At 42.2% G+C, this 17,687-nt stretch overlaps 1 protein-coding gene across 7 annotated transcripts in view; it reads left to right on the top strand.

The window, feature by feature from the left end:
- LOC116950725 (semaphorin-6A-like) overlaps positions 1-17,687 on the top strand; it is a 176,650-nt gene that overhangs the window by 43,856 nt on the left and 115,107 nt on the right. For 2 of the 7 annotated variants that reach the window (XM_076073000.1, XM_076072999.1), the window contains exon 3: positions 10,863-10,955. The exons of the other annotated variants lie outside the window; for them this stretch is intronic. The gene's annotated coding sequence lies outside the window, so the exon portion shown is untranslated. The remainder of the gene's footprint in view (positions 1-10,862; positions 10,956-17,687) is intronic. 7 annotated transcript variants of the gene reach the window in all.

Here is a 17,687-nt window from a genome sequence, read left to right as displayed (position 1 = left end):
TGTTTTAACGAACCAAAATACAATATTGTGACTGCGTCATTTAATCATTTCCTGAACTTTGGACGGAGTCAATAATGTTTGTTTCAGGCGTGCCACAGACAAAGCAGTTCTCTGTCACTATTAGTTGCTCTAAGTAGGTTATTTTTTTTTAAACTACTGAAATGTTACAGATTTGGTAAAATTTGCACAAGGCTCCAGGAAGGCATCCCATAAGTAAAGTCTGCGTGGACTTGACTTCACCGCGGCTGCCCATGTCCAAATTGGCAGCCGTTCAATGATGTGACAAACCCTGGCATCATGCAGACAGCGTGTCCTTTGGATAAACCCAAACAAGTGGGGATGGATTGTTCCTATGCTTGCACTTGTTTTAATAAAAACAGGTTTGTGGCCATGTGTGCTCTCTACCTTAGAGTACTGGTCACACGTTATTGGATATAACTGTACTCTTATTATTCTATCTTGATTTGAAGCATTCGTGACTGCAGGAATCCATACTCTTCGGTTCTTTCGGTAAAGTCACGTAGGTAGAAAAATAATAGATCCCGATGTTTCGATCGCAACACAAGCAATCGTCATCAGGTGGGACAACCACAGCAATAAAAAAACTGCTGAATTAGGCGAGAGATCTGCCGTAGTAGTAGGGGCCTCGGCAGTAGGCGGGGAGAGAGAAGGGGGGGAAGGAGGCGGGGCAGAAAGTGGACCCCGCGGCAGCACCCGGGTCACTGGAGTAGAGATCGGAGAGATGCACAGAGAGAGAGAGAAAGACGCACAGAGTCGGAAATAACAGCTTACATAGCCTCACACAGAAACAAAATACTTTCATAAAAACCCATTGAATCACACAGAGACACATAGACTCACACAGACCCATAGACTCACACAGGGACAATATACTTGCACAAAGACCCATAGAATCACAAAGAGACACAGACACACACAGACCCATAGACTCACACAGGGACAATATACTTGCACAAAGACCCATAGAATCACAAAGAGACACATAGACATATCGTTCGTTGTCATAGCTGGCCACGTTTGGCTACGAGGGATAGAGTTAAATGTTAGTAACTCTTAGGCGTATATATGGTCATGAATAAAAATTACTCCTTAGGGGCATGCCACTGCAGATCCATCCTCAGAGGGCAAATATAAATCGTTTCAAAGGGGCTCTTTATGCTCCAGGGAGTCCATACACCAGTTCACAGCGCCACGTTAACATGGTGAACGTTAAGCTGCGCATCTGCCCAGCGACACGGCACAATTCCCGCACCACAGCCCCAGTTTGGGCCACGCGGGGCGACCTGGTGCGGCACGGCCGTGAGAGGAGTGGGGGCAGAGTCTCTGTCCATTCGACGCGGGGCGGACGCTCGCCATGACTGCCGCCTTTGGCACTGATTTCCCGCGGCAGAGATCGTGCTCCCGACACGAACCGGTGCTGCGGGCTGCGCGGCGCAGCGAAGCGCACCGAAGCGCACCACGCTCGATGTGCCATGCCTCACGTGACGGGAGCCCTAGGCGGTGTACAAATAGTCTTTTGAGTTCGATTGCGACCGTGTCACTCTGTCGATTTTAACGGTTCTGTAGTCGCATGCGTGCGGCGACGCCCGTAGTGCTCGCGCACGCCGGTGCGTCGTTACCGCAGCTGCCCGATGTGTCCCTGCGCCCTTTATTAATTTGTTTTCTCGCTATCTAATGCTTCACAGCAGTGTTGCACAAACATCGTAATGAATGCATCTAATTCAGTACCAAATTGCATCAGTGGCCCATTACGGTGAAAACAAGACTAAGGGGAAAACAGATAAGGCCATGGCGTCAATGCAGCTCAGTGTTGCCAATATGTACATATGTTGAACCTCTTTTGTACCGTACATAGACAACGGTGTTCATCAGAGGTGCGGGTGAAGGGCAAGAAATGAACATATTTGCAGATATCGTGAGCAGCGCAGATTTTGTAATCGTGTGGAGGGCACCAGTGTTTTGAGTGCCACAAACGTAGCCCGACCATTGATGTTAACAGCGTTGCATGTGGCTGATTACGTCTGGCATTTATAACAATAAGTGTGTACGTGATTTGCAAACTGCACAATAATTCCAGAATTATGACAGTGATTTTTGGTCACAACCAACATGATTGATGATTGATATCTGAACCGGTCCTCAGCCATGTATTTCACCAATCCACACTGACCAGCGTGGTGAAGTATGCTAAAAAAATTCCCATGGCTGACGCAGCCTTCAGAAATACAGTCTTCATGCACAGGGGGCTGTATATCTTGAACACCCATTGCTTTCAAGGGGCTCTTACTGAGGTTTTTGCTGGGCACAAAGCTGCGTGAAAGCTTCAGCAAAATCCACTCGCATATTGTGCACCGAAGAACAACACACGCCGTTCTTTTTAATAATAGGGGCGAAGGAGAAAAGCAATGTATCTCAAAGGCAACACCTTGCTTAGAAAGATTACCCCAGTACAATCACATTACACAATGTTGTATAGATCTGATAACCCTAATCATTAGCTGCACCGGCAGTTCACGAAGTCTGTGAGCCGCTTACTGGCAGTTCAGTTATAAATCACAAGATGATCTCCTTGCAGTGGCGGTTACGTGTGTCATTGAGGTCGGCCTAGTTCTCGATCCTCCCGGTCACAGGATTCACACGGCACTATCTCAACCAACCTGATAACGTATGGGGGGTGCTCTTTATTTTAATAGAGCTTTTGTATCTCATTATTAATCTCAGCTGAATCTAAAGAAAGGAGAAAATGTTTTGATTCGTATTGAGAAAGACGCTGTCGGCCAATCTACCCGTGAAGAAGCAATCCTGTGGCACGCTTTGCCTTTGTGTCTGAGAGACTTTGCCAGATTGCATTTTAGTCCGTATTAAGTACTCTGTATTATTGTAAAAAAACAAATCAACTGTACTTTTTTGTAAGTATGCTACGGGTAATAAATTATACGCACCACTTCCGAAAGGATGTAATCTAGAGCCAAAAAAACATTGTTACATAACTCAGTGGTGTAGCTATCCGGTTTATGGGCGGCGTGGGCCAATTCTGGAGTGTCCTAGGCATCGGCTACAAAGAGGGGGGGGGGGGCCCATGTAGTACCTTGCTGGGCCCCACGTCGACCACGCTACACCACCATCTATACTTTCACTAACAAAGCACCATCGTCAGTGATCAGGTACATTGTATTACTCCCGTGTATGGAGATCCCCCCCCCCCCCAAGCTTATAGCACATGTGCTCCTGGAGACAGGAGGAGTGTTTTAATTGCTCGTCTCATCTCGCATTATTTGACGTGACGATGCTAGCCGAGGCTTCCCGTCATTGGATATTTTTGCACCCGCTTACATTAGCTGACGGCGCTTCGAAATGATGATGTGTTTCGCAGTGCATTGGCATAGGCGCGCTTGCAAGAGGAGTTGTTGCTGGTGGCAGAAACATACTGCCACCCCTCCCCCCATAACGTAATTGCCCATGTTCACAATTGCCTATGTTCATCCTTGTGTAAGCTCAAGCACCTACAATACAAACGGGAGATTGCGTGCAGTGGCATTGAAGATGGTATATATTATATGAAACACTTGAACACAGTACGGACAGTGTGAATTAGACGGTGCAAAGGTGACGGGCAATAACCGACGAGACTCCGAAAAAAATACGAAAATAGATTTGGTTATTAAATCTAATCTTTGCACTAAATTATGACAGCTCGTCAAAAATCACACGATGAGGGGTTGCAACATTATATGTCCAGTATTTATCCCTACCTCACCAACTCCGTGCAAAGGAGCGACATTGTGTTTCAATTGGCTAGGCTGTGAATCGACGTGCAAGCGCATTTACTGTGAGCAAACAAGACACCAACTATTCATATTGTTAAATTACATGCACTTTTTTTGATTGTATGTAATGCTTGAAAGTAAAAAAAAAATTGTGATAGTACCTTAAAACAGTAGTTGTCTGATGTGCATTATGTTGTCAACAGTTAACATCAGGAGCAGATAATCCATCTAATCAGAAAAAAAAACATTGTAAAAGTGAAACATTTGGTAATTTAGAAATACGATGAATTCATTGGCTTTTAAAAGTAGGATGGGGATTGTTTAGTTGTATTTGTATGTTTTTGGGTGATTTGTTGACCTTTGTACTTTGCACTACTAGCACGTTGTATTGTTGTAACGTTCTTACCCTCCCCTACTGGACATCTGTGAAACAAAGCTCTAGCTCATCAGATCTCTCGATTATAAATAAATAAAAAATATTCTGAAAGTCAAGCACAGCCAGGTGTAAAGGGAAAAAAGTGGCTGTTTAAAATGGTAAAAATTAGACCACGTATTACAGTTGTGAGGGATGTGCATGAGTCGTGTGGTGTGTGCGTGTGAAATTACAGGGAATGCATTCGCATCCAGGGATGCAATGGGACTTGTGTCTGGCTGTTGGTGGGTCTCGTGTCTGAACATCACTTGAGCCAGCGCCCAACCTCCCATGAAAAACAGCCCAGCTATGAATAATTTAGAGACGAGGGAGACTTTTTTGGGACGGTCACGTCTTCCACAGTCGCAGGCTATGAGCGTCGTTGATGGTGCTCCAATTGGATAGCTGGAAGAAAAAATGAAAAAGCAGACCACACTGCACCAGAGCCGAAGAAGGTCCTCCTGGGTTTTTGTGGAGAATGTACGGTTGTTTAGTGGTCACCTTCAGAGGCTTTCCAACAAAATAATTTGCAGATGGTAATTGGGGTCTTGGCTGGTGATTGTGTGTGGAGCTAATGAAGAGATTTACTGGGATCCATGTATTAATTGAGAAACTAAATCCCTAGACATTGTTAATATTGGATTTGGTGTTTAGGTCTTCAATCATTCACTATTCAAATATGCGCTATTTAATTGTGTAGCTCGCTCTGCCCTGCCCTGCATCTTTACTGTATTGTAGGAGGGTGGTTCGACGATTTCTGGATGTACGCTTCAGATATTTTTAAGATGTGGGAAATAATTTTTGTAATCATGAGTGGTGCTTTACTTGGGCATAGTGTATCAACCATTCAGGAATTTGAGATGTAAATAATTTGCCGACCTGTCTTGATAAGTCAGTAAGGGCCATAAAGAACACATTATCGGACGTACTCTAGACGAACTGTCTTTTTCATGGACGCGGGGATGGGCAATGGGGAAATCAATTTATTACGTGTCAACTCACGGACATATTCCATACATAGGCCACAGTTTGTAAAACTGTAGATAATTACCAACAAAATAACACCTAATTATGATTATCATGAGGGTGATTTCTAAACGTTCGACTGTAAGGTTGACTAATTTGTGGAACTGTCTAGTACTGAAATGTGAAGCAACATCTTTCACCTTGTCAGTGTGCATTACTGCGCGCATTATTTATGTATTGTGGGAGTGCACATGTGTGCCGGGACAGTACGGATACATCAATGCTAACCATACTATCAATGTTCTGATGGGTCGTATCGATGTATCACATCATGATGATCCGGAACCTTTTCTGCTGCTCATTTCGGCGTTAACGAAAAGCACCTTGCAGCGTATGGCACCGATCGTGGGGTAGTACAATATTAGAAGCTGTGACATGCATATCGGATTTAATTTAATTAGCTCTCCAGCGTGACGGCTAGCACTAATTTCCAAGATTATCGATTTCAGCAATAATGAGTGTAATGGAATTTGTGAGTGGACAGGAGAGGAGACGGCTAGATTGGACTATTATTGTGCCATTACTTCATTGGCTGGATGAACATTCGCGGCATAAGACCGTTAATTTGGCCGGTTTCTCACATGTTTATATTGGTGCATATGAATAATGCATTGGAATATTTGTTTACAATTACCATGCATTGTACTTAACGTACCGTGTACGGTCAACTCTGGATTAACCGAGATAATAGGTTGGATGGGTGGCCTGTATAAAACAAAAACACAAATAGTGCAAAAAATGAAGAAAATTATGCTCTAAAACACACGTATTGCTTTATGAATGTAGTTTGGGCATGAAGACGAATAATAATGTCTGTTTTATTGTTTTTCTTTAAGTAATCGGTTTACTCGCTGACATTTTTGTGGTCACTTGGGCATTGAGTCACTGCCCCTCGGCGAGGGAGAACAGCAAAAAATATAATCAGCGCATAATCAGCGCTGTGCACGTGAAAGGTCTGGATGAGTGGTTAATCTGCAATCGTGATAATCTTCCCCTCGGATAATCGAGAGTCAACGGTCTTGGTCATAATAAAAAACACAGCATTCATGTTTGTATCCGAATAGCTTGTGTACAAAAGAGCGACGTTTTCACACGTGAATAAGGTGGAAGTGCATTCACGGGCAGCGAGTGAGTTAACAGCTTTGGCGAGGCAGTCAGATTAATTCCCTAATGAGCTCAGAGGTACACACGTGTACACGGCTTGCACACGCATTTACACGCAATCGCACACGAACTCCTACAGGTCTGGCACTCGTCCGTTAAAATGAGGGTCCTTACGCGCGCCATGATAATGATAGGTGCTCGCTAGCAGCACTTGCCCCAACAGTCTGTTCAAGGCTACTTGCGTGATCTTTGTCTTCGTGTAAGAGTGGCGTGTGCCCACATGGAGACGGGCATTTGGAGCACACGGGCGCGTGTACACTTGCGTCACAACACACACACATAAGCGTGTAATTATTTTTAAATGACATTATAATATGTCATGGTTGCACATGTAAGAGAGGATCTTACTGAAGGAACGGTAAACACAATTGTGTGCAGAGTCTGTTGACCGTGTTGCGTGGTGTTCGCAACGCTTGTTAAACAACAGCGGTTGGTCCCCTTCACCACTGACACAGCTCATAATTGTCCTTTGTATGCGTGCTTTAAACACACAAGCAGTGTTCACGTGTTTGGAATGTGAAACGGACTCTTTATTTCAACACGGGAATAATGAAGAGAGCACTTTCTCCTCCTGTTTCATGCGAATAGCAGACATTCTCCGCTCAGAAATTGTTATGTCTGGTAGCAAGCTTTACACTCCATGATGTTTAGAGCAATTGAATAACTATATGCAGTACAATCTTTGAAAATATATATTTTCTTCAATGTTATGTCAAAAGAAAGTCGGTGGGGTTCGTGCCCATTTGTGGATGGAAATATTTTCTCAACTAAAAAGTTGACGGAAATGTATTGAATCAGTATATACTCAGCCAACCTGCAGGGCATCTAACAACAGTTGTTCAGCTGTGGCGTGTCACTCATGATGTAATGCATGCCTGGTGGCTGTGCAGAAAACAATAATGGTACTTTTCATTGAGAATTTAAATTAATTATTTTTGGCTTGCAAGATGAGTTTATAGCTGTGTTAAATTGAAATATGAACATGAAACTAATAAACTTTGTCGTGTGTACTGATGGTGCATTTAATGTTTACTGTGCAAGCAGTATTTAAAAATGGTTTCATTCTGAACTTAATTTCCTCTTTTGTAGAAGCTCTCCCCTCTTTCTCAATATGAAAAGGCAGCCGTGCAATTCCGTGGCCTTTGTTTCACGGTAAGGGTTAAGCGGCTTCTCCCCTGAGAGTGCCTTTACTCGGAAGAAGGCACCAGTCTGTCCGAGGGGAGGAGGGTAAGTGTTGAGCATGAGGGTATCTCTCAGGATACAGTCAGTGGTGCATCCTCAAAGCTCACCAAGGGGCAGCACCGTTTTAACGGTGACACAAAAGGCTCCACTCTCGCCACGAACTCTGCCTCCGTGGAGGAGGGCCATGGTCCAAAACGTTTGCCTAATTTATGTCTGTTGTCGTATGGAAGGACGACCGCTGGCCAAAACGATTGTTTATTTATAATGGTACACCACTGCCAGCGCAGTCTGATATTTAGTTGTTTTCCATAACGGTTCAAACCATTTTATTGCTCTTTGTTTAAATAGTGTTAAGAGTGCAACTTTTTAAATACAGCTTCTGTGTGTGTGCGCGCACTGGGAGCAAAAGCAGATCACCTTGCACTTTGTATCTGGACCTTTTGAGGAAGACGGTGGTTTTCAGTATCCAGAGTGCAGCAGCGGCAGCTGAGAGTATAACGCGTCATGCTCGTTCGGTACGGAGTTAATCTGGGCTTGTGTTGACAGGGCTGGATCGCCGTTTGCAGTTTGATATAAGTATACATTTACTGTATATACAGGGTGGCCCAAAAGTCAGGGTGCATAGAGTTAATTGATGCATTTTAACACTGCCATTATACAATTTTAATTGTTTGTGGTTTAAGTGAATATTTGATCTATTATCATTGTTAATATATTTTTCGTCTTTCTGTGGGGTCACCTCAAATCTGTCGTTTACAAAACTCGATCAAGGACCCTGAATGAATTGAGACAAAACTATTGAATCATGTTCAAATATTACACTTAAAATCTTATTCTTATTTCCTTCATTTATTGCAAAAGATAATTCATGCATGCATGAATGTTAATGGTAGTCAGTTTGAACGTTTGCTAAAATAAATGTCCTACATTTTGGGCCACCCTTAAGGTCATTTTCAGTGCATCTCACACTGAAGATTACCTGCCCAGGCTTTTGTAAACAAAACACTTCATCCTCGTAAACCTGGATTCAGACAGCCACTGTTAAATCTAAATTAAGACTTGATCCAGAAACACTTTCTGACATCGCCATAAAATCAGCGTGAGTGACCGTGGTATTTAAGACCATTAGAGGTTGGTAGTGTGTGCACTACAAGGGCCTTGATTTTCTGAAATTCTATTACAATCGATTTGCGATTGCTGTCATATCTGGCTCATTGTTCAATCATTAGACCGATTCACACCAATAACCCCACACCGCCCGCCTGCCTGTCAGAAACTAAATCGACCAATCACACGATCACATGCTAACCCCCGTTTATGGTACGTCAAAGATGATTGGTGGGTTTTCGGAGAAAGTAGGCATTGACAACCGGAGGAAATTGTTCTCAAGATAGGATGAAGCCTGATTATGGGCTCAGTGTAAAGGTGACCCATCTGCTAACACAGCATGCTTTTAATGAAATGTGTTGCGTCCACAATATTTAAGTAGGTTTTTATTGGTGTTTGGTTCAGCAGACTTTGGGAAGAATTGTATCACAATAATACATATGAACGATTTTTTTATGTATTCAAGTGCTTTAACTGGAATAATCCCTCCACATTGAACATCTCGTTTACAAGGGTGTCTAGAGTGTCAATGGACATGTTGTCTATTAATATGCCTAATTGTTAACAAAATATTTTTTTAACTACAATGTCACCAGATTTTCCCACGCCCTGTAGATATGTTAGTGCATTGCTTCAGCAGGGTTTTCCTGATAGACTAATCATAGTGGCAGCACAAGATGTTAAGTCATTTGTCTTCGTGTGCATTCTTGCATTGCATTCTATAAAGGCTTTGGCTCTTAACTTATAAACACGAGATGGCATCCTACAGTGTAGCCAGAGTTCGTACAGAGGTCAAGTTTATATGGCGGGTGGCTTTCAATAAAAAGAGTGATTGTGTCCAAACAAAAATAAGGAAACCCAAACTGTGCATTGTGGGTGTAATGCAGCATAATTAGGGGGGTGTGGGGGTGCACGTTCATGTTTCACTGTCCCTGATCAAAAGTACTGTTTAATCTCTTATTCATTTGGCATCTGCCGCCCACTGGGCCAGCGGCTGGTATCACAAGAGAAGGCGAAAGGAATAGCATCTTCTAGCCTTGATGGAGTCCTATTTTAATCTGAAGGGTCCCATGAGTTGATGCCAGCGTATTGTGGCAGAGATTTGTCAGAGACCCCAGGCCAAGAAACCAACCTGAGCCACTCATCGCTACTGTAGTGTAATATTTTAAAAGCAGCTTTGCTATTTTAGTTGCACTTATTTCTTACATTGCATTAGCTTTAAAAATATATATATAATCAAAGAGATTTTCTGGTGAGATGAGCATCGAGGTAGTTCTCCTCTCTTACTCTTTGGTTCTATTGGGTAAAGTCACGTAGGTTAAAAATAAAATAACAAAAATCACGACGTTTCGGCCACAACACAAGCGGCCTTCATCAGGTGAAGGGACGAGACTGTCTGGAGGACAGCGCTGGAGTGAAAAAAGTCACACTCAGATCACGACCTTTAAGCTGTGTGAGAAGAAACAAAGCGCCTTGACAAAGGAATTAGCATATAATTTAGCATTGAAATGGCTGAGTGATTAGCTTGTGACTGGTCACAGAAATGGCTATGTTAAAGTTAAAGCATACACATCCGCAAAGGCACCCCTTGACAAAGGAATTAGCATAGAATTTAGCATTGAAATAACTAAGTTAAAGTATACACATCCGCAGAGGCACCCCTTGACACAGGAATTAGCATAGAATTTGCATTGAAATAGCTGAGTGATTAGCTTGTAACTGGTCACAGAAATAGCTATGTTAAAGTCAGAGCATATACATTCACCGAGGCACCTAGTGCAAATCAAACAGGAGAATTTAGCGAAAGAGCTCCTCTCTTGTTTACAGCCCTGAGGCAACAGTGGAAATTCCTTGCTCCTATGGCGGGGACCAGTCTATGCATAGGACAACGACTGTTGACTCCCCAACAAACCGGTACTCATTGTATCAATGCATAAGGATGATGGGCTGTATAAACCCTCCACCAGCATTTTAACTCGCAAGCCTTCCGATTTCGAGCCTCTCCTGCTCTACCGCTGAGCCACTGGCCCGGATAACACAGTATGGATGAACCTAAATATTGCAAACATAGTATTTTGTACACAAAGCATATTGTATAGTAGGCCTGCTTTCAATAGAATACCATTTTATATTTTGTTTCTACTTAATGTTGTAATTTGGCTGTCTTTTTTTTCACCCTCCAGAATACAATAATGCAGCCGTCACCAGATGACCGGCAATGATGGCTCAGTGCCTGACCACTACGGGTCATTCATTACATAAACCTCTGGAATATGGTGAGCGCCCTTGTAATTTTAGAGAGCACAGCCGTGTATTGTGTTTATATGCAGGTACACATGCGCATACACTGTGTATTGTGCTTAATCCCTGACTCTATCTGTAACCCCTGGTCCCAGTGCATCTGTACAGGAATGCAAAGAGCCAGGGCATGGTGTTTATATGCATGCCTGTAACCCGGTATACTTTGGAGGCATGGGTTGGTATAATCACAGATTTTGTGAAACTCCCAAACCTGCTGTGCTGCGAGGTGATGGCAGGACAGCAAGTAGTTTTGTGAACACATCTGGTGTGGGCACTCATTTATCTGTCAATGTTATCTCCCCGTATGGGAGGGTTTTCTCCAGGTACTCTGGCTTCCTCTCACAAATGCCAAATACTTTTTAAAAGAAGGAATTGGCCAAACATTCACCTTTTTGAACAGAAACTTTTAAACTCATTCAGTATAAATTGCGCATGGGTTGTGACGTGCAAGTGCTGTTAAAAACGTTTTGAGATCAAGACGCTATAATAATACGCCACAGTCTAGTTTAAGGCTTGATAGTATTTGTGTACTGTACGAGTAAAGTTACGTACAAACACCTCAATATTTTTGAAAGAACAGCAAAAGGCCCCCTCCGCACCTCTAATTAGCACGGTTGGCTACGTACGTCTGTGAAAGAAGTTCTACATACGTATGTCATGACAGTAGAGCCTGCATGCGGTGTGAGGGGACGAGTGGCCACGGGAGGTAATGATGGAGAGGTCAACCGAGAGTACGAATGCACTAGTGGCAACGGGAGGTAATCACGGGTATCTGTTGTGAGTGCGAAGGGACTGGTGGCTACGGGAATGTTCAAGAAGGGAGCGTGGTCAGGTGATGGAAGAGGACGGTTGAGTGCCAGTAGAGCAACCATCCAGAGCCAGCGAGAATGCTCGAGAACGGGGCGTGGTCTCGTGTTGATTATAAGGCAGATGCGTGGGAGACTGCTGTTGTAGTGGGATCTCTGCCTGATGTCAAGTGAACGTGTCTTCAATAAAGTGCCATCTCAAGAGAAGTGTGTCACTCGTCATTACGTGTACATCATTTGTTAGCGATGAAGGCGTTGAAATTATTTTCTGTGCAAGTGTGGTTATCCCCAAAAAAAACTCAATTACATGAGCAATAATAGGAAGTGGCCCGAAGTGTGTGTGCAGCTTCTGTAACAGTTGTTTTGACCAGCCCCTGCCTTGGTTTACTATAGTTAGGTGCAAGTGTGCCACTGTGTATCCGTAGGGATTTCTTTGTGTGTGTGTGTGCTCTCTGTTTATCAGTGTAAATTACACAAACGACCTCCGAGAGGACTGTAGTCGGAAGGTTTCTGTAGTTTATTGAGGCTTAACAACCTGATGCCCTTGCGATGGGATTGGGACGTCACGTTTTACTCCATCTTTCCTATCCTGTAGTGAATGGAGTTTCACGTTCACTGTGGTTTTTCTACAAGTAGAACTCAAGAGACCAGGATAAGTCTGATTTGCGAGAGTGACTTGGGTCCTCAAAATGACAAGAGCAAAACAAATAAAATAATATGCAGGAATTGAACAAATGTAAATCAATGAAATAAATAGAAAATGCAATAATATCGCACAAACATAAATCAATGTAAAATAATACATTCCCAGCAGCGCAGGTGTGCTCCAGCAGATGATTTTTAGACCGATGGTAGTACAATTACAAATTAAGTTACAGGTACATGAAACAGATATAGGGTAATTATTTTACTAGCATGTAAACAGACAAGGATATATGATATCAAATGAAATTGAAGCTGTAAAGAATATCTTGATTTGAAGCTTACGTGACTGCAGGAATCCATACTCTTGGGTTTTTCGGTAACCTCAGGTACATAGAAAAATAAAAAAAAGATCACGTTTCGATCGCAACATAAGCGATCGTCCTCAGGTGGAAAAAATTATATATAATATAAATAATATAAAATAATATAAATATTTTAAGTTCCACTGCTGGATTACTTATATATTTAATAAAGACTAGACATCTTCACTTAAAATTGTAATTTGGATGGAAGAGTGAGTAACCAAGGACATTTTTGAAGTGATGGAAATCCAGGAGTTTGGGGCGATAACAGATAATGAGGGAGAACCTTGTACTGTATTTGCTTTCTCCTTGGTACAATGCATTTTAGTTTTGTGGATGTTTTCAAGATTTTCGAGGTTGTTGGGTTCTGAATAAACACTTTGGAGTAGAGGTGACGGTGGTGAGTGGAATAGTTTGTAAGATAACGTGTAAGGCAAATCCAAATTGTTTTTGAGATTTGTGTCGATTGATTTGTATATCATGTCAGCATAATCTAGCACAGTCTAGGATAGGTAATAATAATTTACATTTATAAGGCGCAATTCATCTAAGGATCTTAGTACGCCATGCATGAAGTTAGGAATTATAAATACTACAACGTCCAGAGTCCACTGGTTCATACATGAAAAGTATAAGACAGCCATAAAAAAGAGCGAGTCTTTCGAGAAGACCTAAACGGGGTGAGTGAGCTCGCCTCTCTAACCACTGGTGGGAGGGTGTTCTATAGTCTTGGAGCAGTGCATGCACAGGCTCGGTCACCCCAGGTATAGAGGCGAGTTCTCGGGACGTGAAGCAGATGTAAATCAGTGGATCGGAGAGGTCGTGACGGTGCGTGCAGGTGTATCAATTGTTGAATGTAAAATGGTGCAAGGCCGTTTAAGGTCTGGTATGTTAGCAGCAATACTTTTAAGTTGTATCCGACACTTAATTTGAAGCCAATGCAGAGATTTTATGATCGGGGTAATGTGCTCACGGGATGAGTTTCATGTGAGCATCCTGGCAATAGCGTTCTGGACCAGCTGTAGTCAAGCCAAGACCTTCGTAGCAACCCTGAGTAGCAAGGCCGTAGCCATAGAGTCAACATTGGGTGAGACCAAATCTTCCAGGGGGTGTGGGGGTCCCCCCCCCAGAAAAAAAAATCTAAATTTGTAAAATAATTTCCTGCCTAAAATATTAAAATAATTCACTAACACATTGGATTGACTTTTTATTTATTTTTTACAATAGTGTCTAATAGTCTATTGGATTACATTGCTCTGCTTTTTCTTTTTTACCTTCTCTTGTTTCATTGTATGTAATGGCAGAGATTAGGGATTTATAAAGTACAACCATAACCACAATCATATAAGTAGAAATGTATTTTATAGCAATATATTGGGGGGGACATTTTAAGCATATGATGATTATGGCCTTGCTGAGTAGTAACAAAGCATTGCAATAATCCATGTGAAAGAAGACAAGAGGATGTGCACTAGTCATTCCAGGTTAGTAGGTGAAAATGTAACGTAAGCGGGCAATGTTTCTTAGGTGAACGAAAGATGTCTGGACCACCATAGAAACATGCCTATTGAAGGAGTGTGAATGGTCGAAAGAAACGGCAAGGTTTCACAGAACGAATGGGTACATGATCAATTTCCAGTTTATTAAGTCACTCAGAAAAGCAGCTGTTTCAGAGATCCGATTATTAAAATATTTGTTTTGGATGTTTTGAGTTGTAGCTAGTTCTGATTCAGCAGTGACTTTATTAATTATATTGAAGTGATGAGTTGTGAGTTAGCTGTAGTGAATTGGAGGCAGAGATGGAGATATATCTGTATCATCTGCGTAGCAATGATATATCAGTCCAAGGTGCTTAAGAAGTGAACCTAGAGGTGTTAAATAAATATAAAACAGCAAGTGTTCAAGGAAATTTACATGCTGTTGTGTAGATGTAAATAGAGTGAAGCCTGGTGGCCTTGTGGTCGTTTAAACTCATTACGTACAAACAATACCAGGGGTTGGTAACCAAAATAACAAAGTGAATTTTTTTTCGAATTCGGTAAAACCCAATATTTCAAGAGCTGCAATGCACGTGATTATGAGACGGTCCTCGATAAATAACGTCATGGAACAGTCCTCAAAGAGACGTGTGCGGCTGCAGAGCCGCAGGTTCCTGACCCCACAGCTGTACAAATCAAAAGTATCTGCTAAATTTTGAGAAGAGGGATTCTGTATTAGCATTCATTGGAAGGATTTGATAAACAATTTCGGGTCTTAATTGATTGTTCACGCTTACGGTGGCTTTCAGACCGCATCCATTATTTTCGTCTCCCCCCTCCTCTTTTCCGAACATAGATGGACTCGTCCATCTGAATAACTGCCAAATCGCTTTCCGTGGTGCTAACGTTAAAAAAAACCTGCCACTTTTTTCAAATTTTCTTGCTGTGGGTTTCACACCTGATGATGATTGCTTGTGTTGCAGTCGAAACGTCGTGAGAATTGTATTGTTTTATATTTTTATTATTTTATTGTTTCGCTTCTACGTGACTTTACCGAAAGAACAAAGATTATAGTATCTGCTAAGTTTAGTTGTGAGGATTATTCAACATACCGGGAAGCTAAAACAATAATTGGTGCATATTCTTAGTTTTTTCGGTAAAGTCACGTTGAAGAGAAACAACAAAATAACAAAATATATATAAAACAATAAAAAAATTCTCACGACGTTTCGACCATAACTCAAACGGTCATCATCAGGTGTGTCGGTTTGCATAAATTTATTTTGAAAACGGCATATTTATTTATATATATAGAAATAACGTTTGCGTCACGCGCAACGATGGCAGTTTGCCAGGACTAGTCCATCTATTTTTTGAAAAGAGGAGGGGGGAGACGAAATTTGTTTTTATGTATGCTGTCTGAAAGGCACTGTAAGCGTGAACAATCAATCAAGAACTGAAATGATTTATCAAATCTTTCCAATGATTGCTAAGATAGAATCCATCTTCTCGGTTGAAATTGTCTCTGTGTTTGTATATGTGGATAGCCTCATGAACGAATCTCTCATGGAAGCCAGATGGCTTACAAAGAACCTCCGTCTTGGAAAAGTCAATGGCATGTGAGCCTACTGAATTAGAACAATGATCTGCTACGGCCGAGGTGTTGGTCCTACCGTGTTTAAGGTCTGCTTTATGTTCACGAATGCGGTCCGAGATATGGCGTTTGGTTTCTCCAATGTAACTACTACCACAGAGGCAACTTAGTTTGTAGACACCAGGGTATTGTATGTCCGGAATCACATCTTTTACAGACGGAACCAGATCACGGATTTTATGTGATGTGTTGAAACGGACCTGGATCTTGTGTTTATTCAAGATTTTGGAGATCTTTTTTGTGATCCCAGCAATGTAGGGTAAAGTGATGGTTTTGAAAGGCTCCTCAAGAGGGTTCTTCTTCATGGTTTGAGTGATAGCTTTGCGGATTGTATAGTCGGAGTAACCATTAGCCCTAAGAGCTTGGTGTACGTGCTTGAGTTCACTGCTTATGTGTTCCTGGTCGGATATGCATTGGGCTCTATGATACAGAGTCTTGATGAGAGAATTCTTCTGTGATGGATGGTGGTGGGAATCCGGTTTCAGATAAGCATCCGTATGGGTAGCTTTCCTGTAGACAGAGTGGCTCATTGAACCATCAGGTCTCTTTTTAATTAGGACATCCAAAAAAGGTATCTTGCCATCTATTTCGACTTCCATGGTAAATCTGATGGCTGGGTGTATGGAATTGATGTGGTCGAAGAATTTGTCTAGAGCAGGCCGGCCATGTGGCCAGATGACAAAAGTGTCATCCACGTACCTCTTCCATAAGGTTGGGCGCAGAGTGGCAGTCTGGATGGCGTCAGTCTCAAATTTCTCCATGAAAATGTTAGCTATAACTGGAGAAAGGGGGGAGCCCATTGGGGTGCCCTCAGTTTGTTTGTAGAAAGTTCCATTCCAAGTGAAGTATGTATTGGTTAAACAGTGTCTCACCAGGGGGGGTACCTCAGTGTTTAGTCCTTGATGAACCAAGTCTTCAATGATTGCAATGGTGTCAGGTACAGGAACCTTGGTGAATAAGGAAACTACATCAAAACTGACAAGCAGGTCGTCTGGGGACAGGGAAATACCCTTGATTGTTGATACCAGGTGAGTAGAATTTTGTACCGCAGAGGTGGTCTTTCCAGTGAAAGGACGCAGGATTTCAGACAAAAAACGAGCTAGTTTGTAGGTGGGGGAGCTGATAGTAGAGACTATGGGACGAAGAGGTGTATCAACTTTATGTATTTTTGGTAAGCCGTATAATCTTGGTGGCCTGGCAGCAGAAGGTTTCAACGAAAACTGTTTAGATTGATCAATTAATGCGGTTGAATCAGAAATTATTTTGTTGGTTTGTGTGACGAGGCTGTTGGTGGGATCTCTTTTTATTTTTGTATAACTACCATCGTCGAGTAATTCTTTAATTTTGTTGTTGTATTCTATTTTATCCATGATAACAGTAGCATTGCCTTTGTCAGCTGAGAGAACTACAATATCATTCCTCTTTTTTAATTTATATAATTCAAAACGCTCATCTTTGCTGAGGTTGCTAGCTGGCATCTTAGCGTTTTTGAGGGTTGCAGCGATTTCAGATCTTGCTACGTCTGCAGCGATGTGACCCAGGCCCCTGAGAGCAACGTCTACTTGGGCAATTATATCATTAACTGGTATGTGTTTAGGTGTGACTGCAAAGTTTAGACCTTTAGCTAAAACGGATTTCAGACCATCGGAAATAGAACTGTTACTGCGATTAATTACGACTTTATTAACGTCTAACTTTTTGGTGTGTGGGTCCGGTCTTTTGTTTAAGAGGAGGTTAAATTTGGAAATCAGGTTTTCCTTAC

This window comes from Petromyzon marinus, chromosome 40 (assembly GCF_048934315.1).
Source record: "Petromyzon marinus isolate PM22_M1 ecotype Great Lakes invasive population chromosome 40, UKy_Petmar_22M1.pri1.0, whole genome shotgun sequence".
In the NCBI taxonomy this organism is placed as follows: Eukaryota; Metazoa; Chordata; class Hyperoartia; order Petromyzontiformes; family Petromyzontidae; genus Petromyzon; species Petromyzon marinus.
Note: the sequence above shows the minus strand (reverse complement) of the source record. Positions and strands in the feature narration are given on the sequence as shown.